The sequence below is a fragment of the Kryptolebias marmoratus genome, linkage group LG10, assembly GCF_001649575.2.
Source record: "Kryptolebias marmoratus isolate JLee-2015 linkage group LG10, ASM164957v2, whole genome shotgun sequence".
Taxonomy (NCBI): Eukaryota; Metazoa; Chordata; class Actinopteri; order Cyprinodontiformes; family Rivulidae; genus Kryptolebias; species Kryptolebias marmoratus.
In genome coordinates this window covers 20,403,615-20,415,740 of record NC_051439.1, presented here as the reverse complement: position 1 = coordinate 20,415,740, position 12,126 = coordinate 20,403,615, and positions in this window count along the sequence as shown.

Sequence of the window (12,126 nt, the reverse complement as noted above, 5' to 3'; positions counted from 1 at the left end):
TTCCTGTCATGATCTGCTGTCGTGTAGCTTTAGGTTAAATGTTCCTTTGATCCAATAATGGTGCTAAACGCCTGCGGCTGTTTCACTGGATTATTTCTGAGTCTGTGCAGGTTTTGCTTCACTGGATTGTTTCTGAGTCTGTGCAGGTTTTGTCTCACTGGATTGTTTCTGAGTCTGTGCAGGTTTCGGGTCGCTGCCACGGATTGTTTGAGCCTCCGGAGTCGGCAGGATGAAGCTGTGAAGTGAGGAGGTTAAATCACGCGTCTGAACATCCTGACAGCTCCGGTGTGAGGTGAGGATGGATGATGATCTCTTCTCGACACTTCTGCCGCAGGGTTGTGTGGATCCTGCTGCTCACTCACACACACACCTTTCTCTACCTCTTCTTCAGATCGCTCGGTGTTACCGACTTTCATTTTGTGACACTTTTCTATTATTGGACCGACGCAGCGCCGCAGCTGCAGCAGCAAACAAAACGCGAGCAGCATGTCATTAACTCCAGCCAGATTCAAGATGACTGCCATGGCTATTCAACACAAAAATGGCCATAACTCAGTCACATTTAACTGCAGTTTGGTGTGGTAGTAGCTGAGAGTCACCCTCAGCACATACTCCTAGCAAATGATGTATAAAGTTTAACCAAATCAGATAAAATTCATATTGTGACATCAGTTACAATAAATCCACGTTTTCCTCCATTTAGTCTTTTTATTCTTTTGTCAACGCTTTCCAAGCATGTTAGCATTTTGGCTCCTATCAGCTAATCTGTCTGTAGGCTTTTAGGTCATCAGGATAAATGGAATATTGGCACTTAATTTGTGTTTTTGGCTACGATCTATCAATATCTATCTAACACGTTACAGCAGATAAATTAATATTGTTGTATTTGCCCGTTTTGCAATTTGTGATTTTTAAACATTATTACTTTCAGCTTCAAAAATGTTTATGGACCTGAAAAAAAACTAACAATGTTTTCAAACATATTCTTTAATTTTATCCATTTTTAATCCAGTACACTACTTATTCTATGGACATAAATAATTTTTAAAAATAAGGATGCACTAATTATTGTAGACGAGATTTTCAGTTTAACAGCAATAATTGAAAGATCTTATTTTCTCTCTTGTGTATAAAAACAGGACATAAAATTGTCAAATGTGTATAATTTACTTTATAAAGCAGATGTTGTTTTTTTTAGATTTATTTTTATTTGTATAAATACCCGTTTTTGAAATCAACCCTCAGAACCCAGAAGCGTCTCTTAGGCCCAGTATGTTAAAGAAAATTAAAAAAGAAATACCACGAAGCATTATTAAGAACTATTTATGTTTATTTATAGTTCTTGGAGGCGAAGTTGGACTCGGTGCCGTTGACGTACAGCGCGCGCCGTTAGTTACATTTCCCATAATTCTCTCCTTCTATTTGCCTTCCACCCCCTCCTCCGACCCCCCCGGCGCGTCAAAGAAAAAGATCCTGCCAAAGAACGCACACAAACGCTCGTCGCTAAAGACGCCGACGCACACATCGCCGGGCGAGCGCCGAGGAGAGGGGAGCTGTCATTTGTCAACAAGGAACTTTGGCAGCTCGCGGTTGCCATGGGAACTGTCTGTTGCTGAGGACTGGTTTTGCATCACAAGGTCCTCAAATTGGCTCCGAAGCCTCGGAGGTCCCACCCCTCCTCCACCCGGCTCACCTCCGTCTCTTTTAAACCCATTGTCGGGCTCTTTTCTTCTTCCTCCCTCCCCGTTTGGCTGTTTCGTCGCTTCGCTTCCTGAAGTTTTCTCACTGTGGATGGAGGGCTGCAGCAGATCGTCGCGCTCCGTGTTCTCCGTGTGTCTCGGGGTCCCAACGAGTCGATCCTGAGGGGATCGGGTTGATCCGGCTTACGTAACGGCTCGACGGTATCCGGCTGCCGTTGATGTTTCTGGGTCTCCCCCCGCAGCTTTAATGCGTTTATTTTCAGCTGCTGGTGTTTGATATGAAACACTCTGCAGTGTGTAGAATCAGGACCGCAAAGTAAACTGCCTTTCGCTCCCTGTTGGATTTAGCACAAAGCCGAGACAAAGTTGGCAAAGCGGGATTCGTTTTATTGGCTAAAATAACCAACGAGCTGCTGGAGACAAACATATAAAGCTGGGGTTTAAGAGCTTCGGTCGCTGTTAGTCACAGAAGATGTCATTTGATGTTTGTTGTTTTATTTTATGGAATGACAAAGATCTTCACTCCAGTTTCCTCCCACTGTCTAAAAAATAGAATAGTTAGTGATTCATAACCAACCAGAGCAATGAGCACGGCACTCTTATAAAGTGAAACCACAAGTTAGATAAAAATTCAGATTTTCCTGAATCAGATCTTATTCATCATTTCCCCCCCCCACCCCGCCTCTAGGCCATTAATTTGAAGTTACATTATTCCCTATGGCATGCAACATACTTGGCATATAACTTATTCATTTCAGTGAAAAATGACAATATAATTATACATGAGACCAGACATTACAGAGGTGGTTGTGGCAGAAAGAAAAAGATTAAAAACTGGGATTTTAAATCATGAATGGGGCGGCTTCCAAGGTGGGTACAGTTGAGGCGGGTTACAAAGTGGGCGTGGTTGGACAGGAAAGTAATGTGCACGGACAGGAATGCAGTTTCTACCACCTGTGCACAATAACACAGCTGCGTGTCTCTCCAGTCCGTTAGGATGCCGCCTTCATGGTCGAACCTCTTTGGTCTGAGACGAATAAAACAGGTGTTGGACTAAATGAACTGGGGTTTGCTGTACATAAACAGTGAATTTTAGTGATATGATGTTGTCAATGTTTACTGTTGTGTAATGAGCATGGGCTGGAAATGACAATGGTGCCATATTTTATGTATTTTTATGTCAGGTTAGCTTCTTTGTGACTTCATCTGCATTTCACTACAGCTGAGGGCTGAAAAGAAACACAGTTAAGAAAACGATGGTAGACTAGCTGTCTATCTGAAGGATGTATTTCAGTTGTTTGTATCCCTGATTGATTTATTGTATAAATTTAGTTACACACTATTTCCTCCTCAGGAGAAGCATCCATGTTGTATTTCTTTGCTTGGTTAGACTTTAGTTTGGACTCGACGGCTCAGTTTCTAGTCAGCATTCCTGGCGGATGAGTAGAGATTGCTTCCATTTTCCTTTGCTTCATGAAAAGATGGGAATCACCTCAGCACTGCTATGTTTTCTTTATCAGGCCGTCACTCCTTCAGAATGGTTCCTGTTTTAATCAGATTGGCGTGGATTGTTCGGCTTCCCTGCAGCTTCAGTTTTCTGAATCATCTCTGAACCGTCTGTAGGTGAAACACGTTCGTCTCTGCTGTTTTGACACAGCAGCCTTGGTTTAAAAGTGGATGAATTTTATTCTCGGCTCAGCAGGAGGTAGGAATGAAAGTCCACGCCCAGTCTGAACGCTGATGTGTTTGGCAGCAGTTCAGGTTTCCTGTCGAGGTCCTGAATCGCTCTCCTTGTTTCAGTTTTTCTGCAGCGGCAGGACCTGAGGAGGAGGTTAAAATGGCCTGAGAGCATCTGTGCCGTGCCCCCTCCTTTAACCTCGTTCTGCTGCGCCCCCCACCTTTTTACACCTAACTGTACAACCCCCCGGGATCAGCTGATGGAGGCGCACATCTCTGCAGCGCTGTCCTATTTCCTCAGGTCAAGTCCTTTACTGCGTTACAACATGGCTGCTTTGAGCTGACTGCCTGTGTGTGAATTATATAAGATGAGGCAGAGATATGAAATCTGAGGATGTTCGCGCCGAGGAGACCTTTTCCTTCCGCTTGTATCGGCGCTTCACTTCTGAATGTCAAACGTCATTGACTTTTTATTATTCTTTTTTTCTTCGTGGCTGCTTTTGTCACATGAAGCTTGTGAGCCTGATTAATGCCACTCTGTCGGCTTGTTATATTTCTAAAATGTAAAACCGCAATCCAGGCATAGATGGCATTTATAAATCCTGCTAATCTGAGGAATGTATTTGAAGAAGAAATGTCCAATTTTTTTTTTTTTTTTTGTAAATTTCAAGGAGGTAGGTCTCATTCCTGTTTATTTACACTGTCAGTGTAAATAAATCCAGATGTTTGAGTCTGCCAGCGTTCATTAAATCAATGCTATGACTCAGATTAGCCTTTGAGTCTTTCTTTTTTTTAATGTTTAGCCTCACATAACCTGAAACTCAAGACTCGGACTGGCACGAAAACTGAATTCTTATTAGCTGCTTTGTGTTTCCTGTGTTTTGGCTGTAACCAGCTGAAGAAGAGGCAAAGAAGGACTTTATGTATCAAGATTGTCCACAAGTACACCACTTTGTTGAACCTTTAATGTGTTTTATTCCAACCCAAACAAACTGTAGTTATATCCTTGGGAAGCACCTTTTTATTCCACAAATTATTCATCCTTTTCTCAGTCACATAAGGACAACTTAATGTTGTTTTTTGTTATTCTTCCAACTCTCCAACAGGATGTGAGTTTATGACCCAGAACAAACTATTCCTACACATTAACTAAAGAGATTAAAATACAACGAACCAAACCAAATGAAGCGAGGTTGGGTGAACTACCTCTGAGTCAGTGTCTTTCCAGCAATAGGCAACGTTCAGAGATTTTATTTCTGGAACGTCATGTAGGATTTGTCTTGGGGAAATGTGAGCTCGCTGATAGGATCGGAAGAAGACCAAATTTTAAACTATTTAAAGCGGCCCCGCTCTCAGGCTGGGCTCAGTTTCTGTAAATCCAAGGCTCAGAACATCATGGGACGGTGCAGAAAGCTGAAGTGAAACTGCGTGGCGAACCACAAAAAGATCTGTCAGATCTGAGAAGGACTGGCCACCAGACGGAGACTGGTTTCTGAGGCACAGGAAGTTGGCATGCCTGATCGAACATGAGGCAATCTGCCTGAAAAGCTCAACAGCACAGTGGTTCTGGAAGAGGTGGGAACGTTGACAATGAACAAATACCTTGGAAAGATTAGATTTGGCTGAAAATGGATTGCTGTGGTGGTGAAAACTCTCAGCACAAAGAACATTTTCAGAAAGTTGCTTTAAGAGGGAGAAAATTCCCAATAATTCTAGTTTGAGTCCTTAGAAAAAGGTAGTGATTAATGTTGCTGTTATTATTTACCAGCTTGTTTGTGTTTTTCATAGTAAGCCAGGTCCTGCACCTCACTGATGCTGCTTCCACAAGTAGTCAGCCTGTGGTTTGTTATTTTCAGACCATCTGCTACGTCTTTAACCTGTTTGAAAGGGGAGTAAAGACGGGCCGCCATTGGTTGGTTGATTTGTTACCTTAGGCTGGTGTGTTTGGCTCTTGGTTGGTAGTTCAATGCTCCCTTGGACATGTTCCTTGCAGGGAGGACAGTCTTAAAGAAACCCAACAGTACTGTAGGTGTGTGTCCACCTATTGATCGCTCGGTCTTTAACCGTTTATTCGAGGATCGGGCTGTGAAGGCCTCTGGGTCGGCTTTCCCTGGGAGATCCTGAGGCGTTCCAGGCCAGACAGGATCTGTGGTCCGTCCTCCTTTCACACCAGAGGAGCAGCGACTGAGTGTCATCAGGACGACGGAGCTCCTCCCTCTGCCTCTCAGGCTGAGCCCGGACCTACAGAGGATCCCATTGGATCCGGTGTCTCGTTCTTTTGGTCATGATCTATATCTCACGACCACAGGTGAGGGTTGGAACAGAGATGAACTGGTAAATCAAGAACTTTGCCTTTTTGGCTCAGCTTTTTCTTCATCACAGCGGACTGGAGCAACACCCTCATTACCGCAGACGGAGCACTTTTACAGCACCGCTAACTGGACTGGGTCTATGTGGCACCATTTTTATTAATCATATTGTTTGCTTTACAGGGAGTTCACCACTTGGCTTTCTAACTGGGAGGGAAAAAGGCTTTACACAAATCCTATTTTAGCATTTACAACCTGTGGAAACCTGCCGACAGGAAAGTTTTCTCTGAAAGAAAATGTTATGAGATCCTGTCCACCCTGACCCCTCCTCCCGGCCTCTGAGGTCCCACCAAACCTTTGAACAATGATCCCAGTGTTTGAGGCTCGGCTCGCTGTCTGCTTTGTCAAAGTGTGAAAATAGCTCCTGCATGTTCGTCTGTCTTTGTTTGGTTTGTGAGAGTCCTCTGCCGTCTTTCAGAAAATTGAAGATTCACTCTGTGTGCAGTGGGCAGCCCAGAGGAAGCACTTTCAGGTGTTCTGAAAACGCTGTTTAACTCTGAGAGCCCGACTGGTATTTCCGTCTGAGCTCTCAGAAATGAACCAGCCGGACCGCTGGGAGGAAACCCAAGAGAAGTGTCAGGCGCGAACGAGAAGCAGGTCAGCAGAACCGAGAGGGAGACCTCCCACACCAGACGTTTTTAGAGTTTACCTGAAGAGAAAACAAACAAACCAAACGGAGTCGAAACGAGGCCTGAGCCTTCGCTGTTATGACTGCTGCTCTGTGTGTGTTTGTGTACGTTAATGAGTTTCTGTGAATGAGCTGATGTGTGTTAGGGCCGTGGAGTGCTGTCGGGCCTGTTTGCTGAGCTATAACGGGACACGTGGCCAACGGGTCGCAGCAGGGAGCTTTACACACAAACAGGGTTCATTTATTTGGGCTCGCGGTTGAACTGGGAAACCTCGACACTCGGCCGAGTTGAGGAGAAATTAAAAGTATGAACCATGTGATTTTTATATCAAGGTTCCTTTTATTGTTGTATTTGCATATGGTGACGTTTGAGTACTTATACATCAGAATATACCTCTACATCTTACACAAATACACCCATGTAATGTAAGGACGTGGTGTTTGCATGAACTTTGGAGACGGGAACGCTCTGCTTCGATCTTGGCATTGTTTGGACTAGCCGTTGGCTCATCAGTTTCTGTCACCACCTACAGCAGATGGAATATTAATTGTTCACAGCTTTTCTGCAGAACCCCTCTTCAGAATGTTCCTACTATCCCTTTAAATAACTTGGATTGGTACTGGAACTAATCAGTAATTCTGGTAAATTTAGAGATTTTCTGATTTTCTTTAAATCTCTTTTTAAAACCTGCTGCAGTTTAATTGGAGAGCCGTTGTTGGTTCTGTTGGTTTTACTTTTCTTGGTTCTTTTAGTTCTTTGGTGTTTTTTTTGTCTTAATTTTCAGTCTTTATGCTCTGTTTGAACTGGATTATTAGTTGTATTTGTGACTCAGTGAAATGAATTTAGAAAAGTGCTGTTTGGAGCTGGATTTCAGCTCATTAGGTGACCCAAAGTGGGGATTATTAGGTAATGGTTTGCTTTTTTTTTTAGGTATTTTATCTTTTTTATAATCCTGGACTGGAAGGTAAAAGGGAGGCACTTAGTAAAACATCTTAACTATGAATTTTTTCCACATTTCTTCCTCTTTGGTTCATAGATGTCATCTGTTTACGTTCAAACGAGAAAAAACTGCAGATCCTCTGATAGATTATATCTCGAGTTTTTTACCTTCTTGTCACGAATAATTCATGCTGATATTTCTGCTTTTATTTGTTTTGGACCTAAAAAAAACAACAAGCCGAGTGTTGTCCAGCGACGGGCCTCCGTCCAGTTTTCTTCTTTCACTCACCAGGTTTTTGTTGTTCTTTGGGCTCTCTATGCTCAGCAGGAGGATGTAGTCTGTTTCCACACACACACACAAACCTCCACCATTCATGTGGGAAAGAATGAGCCCAGTTTGGATTAGGCTATTCCCTGGTGTAACACTAGACAAGACATTCAATATCTCCAGCTTTCTCTGTCCAAACAGAGACTTGGCTCAGGCTGAGTGGAGGGCTGGAAAATCCCAACGACACTGCAGAGTTTTTAGGTTTATTTTATTATTAATATAATAATAACCGCTCTTTAAATGCTTACAGACCCTCAGCTTCCTGACGAGGGGTTTCAGAGGAACACACTCGTGTGGAACCCTCTATAATAACATACGGCAAAACAAAATATATATATTGTCCACTCACGGAGTCGTGCTTCGGCTGCTCTGAGACAGATGGAAACCTTTAGTCCTGCTCCTCCGAATAACAACAAACAGGGGAACACAGAAACCTCCTTTAAGCTAATGGTTGGGGATGTAAAGAAAACAGCGGGGGGAGTTTATAAAAGCTGCTGTTTTGTTGTAACGACTCTTTAATGTTGTCACTCTGGAGCGGAGCTCTCGGCTCGTCCCCTGACCGGCCCAGGAGGCTCAAATAAAGAGAAGTTAAAGTCAGGAATTTGTTTTCCCTTCCCGACCTCTTACATCTGGAAAATCCTAACCTGGCAGCTTACAGTGGAGGCAACTGAAGACAGATTCTGACTTTTCCTTCCTCCTTTGTGTTGAGCTTTTTGTCCTTCATCACCTCTAAATCTCTGGATTTACTCACGCTTCATGGATTCCACCTCTTTACAAGCTTTTCTTTTCTTAGTCCTCTTCTCTGTTGAGGTTTTTCTTGAAGGACTTTTGTTGATAAAGTGACCCATCTCTCTCTCTTTCAGCAAATTTTCATTTTTAGCTTTTTCAACAAAGTAGCGTCCTGTGGCCTTTCCTCCACCTTCCTGAGGTTCTTACCTCCTGTGGTAACACAACAAATGTTAAGCAGCTTCCTCGTCTTTGAAGCAGATTAGGTTTGTTTTTTTGGGTCAGTCTTCATCGACTCACCTGTTTTAGTGGCAACAATCACATATTGGGGTGTTCATGGTGGAACTTCTTTGGTTTAACGTGTCTCAGCTCGTTGTGTCCAACAGAATGTTTGCTTTTCTCCATATTTTTTCTGTTCAGTTGTTGGACTAAGAAGAATTTCTCAGTGGATTTTAGTTTTTTTTGCTGTCAAGAAGCAGAACTTTGGACACGCCTTGGCTCGGAGAAAGTCAAGAGTTATTTTCTTGTCAACTGCATAAAGTACACCCAGTGTAACTGAGTTTATTTTCCTCACTGCTTTTTCTCCTTTAAAGGTTCTCAACTATAATCATTAGTCATAATTATTCATCTTCTTTTTTTTCCAGCCAGCATGTCTCTTACAGCTCCTTCTGCTTTTGTTTAGTTTGGCCAATGACTGTGCTGTGAAAGCGATCCTCCCCGGTAAACCCATTCATGGTTGACCACTTTAACTCCCCTAACGAGAGCAAAGCAGAGCAGAGCGGCCACATCTGGCAAACGGCTTTCACATCTGGTTTGTGTATCAGCTCCCTGCACGGCCTTCTTCCACGGAGTCTCCCCAGACGTGAGAGGAGACACTTAAAGGTAGAGATGCCTGAGGATGGTGAGTGGATTCGAGCTCAGAGGTCAGATAATCTGCGAAATGTTGCTCATTGACAAAATACAGGAGAAACAGATGTCAACTTCAGCAACTTAGGCAATTTTTACATGTAAGCCCTTCCTAAAAGAGCTTTTTGTCTAAGCAACATGCCTCTTATTGACTGATTTTAACTTTAACAAAGAAAATCTAATTTATACAGTAAAGTATCTGAATCACATTCATGACTGAGACCAAACATGCTGATTTATTCATAATTTCATTTCCATTGTCTTCAATATTCCTAAAGAGACAAATTAAAGTGTCACAGGGTGTTTTTGGAGTGCATGTCAACATTTAGATTTGGTTAAATGCTGCCATCTTGTGTCAAACTTGCATGTTACATCAACAACTTAAAACAAACCAAAACAAGACAAATGTTCTGATTTTAACTACTTCCAGCAGCACATAAATGGAAGTCAGCAATAAAATGACAGGCAGCTGTTCACATGGAAGCTGCTTCGCACCAACAGAAGCATTTAGTGTAAATTTAAATTAACAGACACACAAATCAATGAATGTAAACACTAACAGTAAAAATGTATCATGGGATCATCCTGAACATCCTCCATCATTTCCAGAATGGCCTTAAATGACGTGCTGTTGTTAAACCACATCATAATGAAGGCAAGCACTGGACCCATGTGAGTAGTTACACCATACTTATAGTTAGTAAAGCACAAAATACTCTGATTTAACACTTTTGTATGTCATGTATGTCTTTTTAGATAACATTCGATGGTATGTGTTTTTCATTTTGGACGACTTACTGAAGTCGTCTTAAGGTTTTTTTGGATGACATAGTATGGTAAGTCATCTTTTTTTTATTTTGGACAACTTACTATAGTAAGTCGTCTTGTTTTCATTTCAAGTCGTCTTTTTTCATTTTGGACGACATACTATAGTAAGTCGTCTTTTTGCGTTTTTTTGGACGACATACTATAGTAACTCGTCTTTTTGTTTTTTTTGGATGACATAGTATGGTAAGTCATCTTTTTTTCATTTTGAACTACTTACTATAGTAAGTCGTCTTGTTTTCATTTCAAGTCGTCTTTTTTCATTTTGGACGACATACTATAGTAACTCGTCTTTTTTCGATCTTGGACGACATACTATAGTAACTCGTCTTTTTTCGATCTTGGACGACATACTATAGTAACTCGTCTTTTTTCGATCTTGGACGACATACTATAGTAACTCGTCTTTTTTCGATCTTGGACGACATACTATAGTAACTCGTCTTTTTTCGATCTTGGACGACATACTATAGTAACTCGTCTTTTTTCGATCTTGGACGACATACTATAGTAACTCGTCTTTTTTCGATCTTGGACGACATACTATAGTAACTCGTCTTTTTTCGATCTTGGACGACATACTATAGTAACTCGTCTTTTTTCGATCTTGGACGACATACTATAGTAACTCGTCTTTTTTCGATCTTGGACGACATACTATAGTAACTCGTCTTTTTTCGATCTTGGACGACATACTATAGTAACTCGTCTTTTTTCGATCTTGGACGACATACTATAGTAACTCGTCTTTTTTCGATCTTGGACGACATACTATAGTAAGTCGTCTTGTTTTCAAGTCGTCTTTTTTCATTTTGGACGACTTACTATAGTATGTCGTCTTTTTGTGGTTTTTTTGGATGACATACTATAGTATGTCGTCTTTTTGTGGTTTTTTTGGATGACATACTATGGTAAGTCGTCTTTTTGTGTTTTTTTGGACGACTTACTATAGTAAGTCATCTTTTTTTCGTTTTGAACTACTTACTATAGTAAGTTGTCTTGTTTTCATTTCAAGTCGTCTTTTTTCCTTTTGGACGACATACTATAGTAAGTCGTTCAAAATGAAAAAAAGACAACTTACTATAGTATGTCAACATGGGTCTCCATCTCCGCTCAGAGGTCCAAACAGGTGGTTATGATGGACCTTCAGATGGCGTCCGGTTCAACCAACCATCCAGACCCTAGCCTCGAAGAGAACCACAGGTTCTGTCCTCCGTCCAAAAAGACGACATACTATACTCTTTTTTTTTTTTTTTTTCAACTTTTAAGGTTGGTTGTTCTCACTTTTTCAAACATAAAACTACGCAAACAATTTTCAAACACTTTTAATGCAAATACAATCATGTAGGCAATATTTTACACTGTAAATTCCACATAATGTCAAACTTTATTCAGATGTAGATACAGTCAAGGAACATAGTATGTTCTGCAGCCCCTACCAGTACATTTCAGTGAGCCATTTGTTTGTTTTCCTGTGCAGCATACACATTCAACATTCAGGGGATTTACTCTTAAATATCTTTGGTGGATATTACACTAGTGCCAAGTTTCAGTATTTTCATTACAACTTTTTGGTCTGTTTAACCAAGCACACAAAAGTCACGAGACTTAAAGCAGCATAGTTAGTACAACTAAGACATTTTTAAACTTTAAGGAATGAGAGACTAACAATCTCTGAGTTTTGAATTTAAAGTCATGTGACTGGCTATTTACTTCAACCTGTAGAATGGCAGAAGAATAATTACAGATTTGTCACTTTAAAACTTATAATCATATATTACTTTGGGTTCATCTACTTGTATGATACAATTTGCACGTGGGGAAACAATATTCTGAACCACATTTCTGTCTGTAACTCTTGAACAGAAAGAGTAAGATCTACAGGTGCTGGTCATAAAATTAGAATATCATGAAAAAGTAGATTGATTTCAGTAATTCCATTTAAAAAGTGAAACTTGTATATTATATTCATACATTACATACAAACTCATATATTTCAAATGTTTATTTAGTTTAATTTTGATGAT